Here is a 2,119-nt window from a genome sequence, read left to right on the forward strand (position 1 = left end):
TATAAAAGATTAGTCAGTCATTTTGATAATTAAATGTTACATATTATATTGAAGAATCTTAATTCCGAATATCTGACCTATGTGTAGAGTTATTTATTTGAAGGTTGTAATTACATATAAATGGGGTTACGTACGAAAGACCGTTCAGGTAACGTTATTCATTTTTCTTCTGCCCCCCTTTTCTCCCACTACATATCTGATGACTATAAAGTAAAAGAGGTTTCTGATTATACTTACTTTGTTCATCGGAGAAGCTGTATGAAATGAATGCACAAAACAATAAGACACTGATGCTTTTCATCACGCACCTAATGATATAGAAATATAACAACGGGAGTCATTAGAAACGGAATCTTTATTCCTACAAAGAAGCAAAGGTCTGCAGCTGAAATTTAGCTAACATCTTTTCGCTGTCCAAATTTATTTCACCGAAAATCCGAGCTTTACAGCATTATCATTTAAATACTAAAGAATATAGCTAATTTAATTGCACCAATAGGTCTAATGCAAATTTAATTCCAACAAAAGTACTAATGTAAATATTTAATTGAGGTGAAGATGATGTCTTCGAAGAATTTGTCCGTAAATATTCTCGATTCTGTTTACCGTGAATGAAATGTTCTTACTCCAAAAGTATCCGGCTTCTATAAATATATGTCTGTTATTTCTGTCCCAAAAAATTATGCGAGGATTGTCAATTTGCAGTTGGCAGAATGCTGTATGTGGAATGTACACAGTCAAAACTATTCGCTATATTTTCTATAACCCAAATCAATCTCCGCTTCACATTTCACTGTATGTTGTCCAATGCACAACAGATTCTACTAGTTTCATATTTCCTCATTAACTGATCCCTGTTATCAACTGTCTATATGCACATACACGGAATCCTTTTATGTAAAAAAAAAAGTAACAGTAAGACTGAAAACGTAATGTATAGACGTAAATTTACATCTGAAGGAAATGAATTCTTTTACAGTAGTGTGACATCTCTAATTCTCTAGATCATTCAGTAATAAAAAAATAAAAGTTTCCAAAGAAGTCTTGGTAAATTAATCTGGTCTATTAAAGACAGAAACAAAGATTATCCTATCAATTAAAAATTGATAGGAGACGTCAAACTTTTGGGTGAAAACACAACAATGTCTATATGTTGTTTTTTTATATGCCAACATATATATTCTTTTTTTCTTTCTATTCTAGGTACAAGGTCCGAAATTTTGGGGGAGAGGGCCAGTCGATTAGATTGACTCCAGTACGCAACTGGTACTTAATTTGTCGGAATTTGAACTCATACCGTAAATATAGACGAAATACCGCTAAGCATTTCGTCCGGTGTGCTACCGTTTCTACTAGTTCGCCGCCTTATGCGAACATGTATATTGAGACTAGAAAATCGGTGCATATTCCAAATTGTTGTTTAGGAACAAGTTATTCCTACTCCAGCAGACATATTGTCAAAGACATTAAATTATCATTTAAACATTTAGTAATATAACTAATTACAACAATGGTTATAAGTACTAACGCAAATTTATAATTTACGCCGATATAATGTTTTAGAATCATTTTTAATTATTGTCTTTCGATAAATTGGGAAAATGAGAACATTTTTCCAGAACTTATGACAAATATAAAGCTGTTGTAGTCAACATTAATATTTCCATTTGTTTCTTAACCAAAAAACCAAAACTAGAATAGCTATAGTTTATCCCAAAAGTAAAGATTAAAACTATGCATATTCACCAAGTACAAGCGCTGAATTGTAAAGCGAAAATTTGTAAATCCTTAAGTTTTTTTGAAATCTCTCTGTTTGAGGTTCTTCGGTTGTACACATGAACACAGGCAACAAAAAACGAAGCTTATAAACATATATTCTACCTCTATAAGACATCATCATTACCATAACAATCTGTACATTGTTATTACTAATTTATATACAGCTACAATGAATGATTTGAATGTTACATACTTGTTATACTCAAACGGTAAAGTTCAAATTAGATGATGGTATTTATATATATAGTCTGTGTGCACTAGCTTTCTTATTCTTATCTCATTCTCCACTTGCTATGTATATATATATAATACACACACACACACACACACACACACACAC

The 2,119-nt window shown here is 31.6% G+C and overlaps 1 protein-coding gene across 6 annotated transcripts in view; it reads left to right on the plus strand.

Annotated features, from left to right (window-relative positions):
* Positions 1-2,119, plus strand: part of LOC128250541 (uncharacterized) — a 24,040-nt gene that overhangs the window by 12,663 nt on the left and 9,258 nt on the right. The gene's annotated exons all lie outside the window — the stretch shown is intronic.

The sequence above is a fragment of the Octopus bimaculoides genome, chromosome 22 (genome assembly GCF_001194135.2).
Source record: "Octopus bimaculoides isolate UCB-OBI-ISO-001 chromosome 22, ASM119413v2, whole genome shotgun sequence".
NCBI classification, from domain to species: domain Eukaryota; kingdom Metazoa; phylum Mollusca; class Cephalopoda; order Octopoda; family Octopodidae; genus Octopus; species Octopus bimaculoides.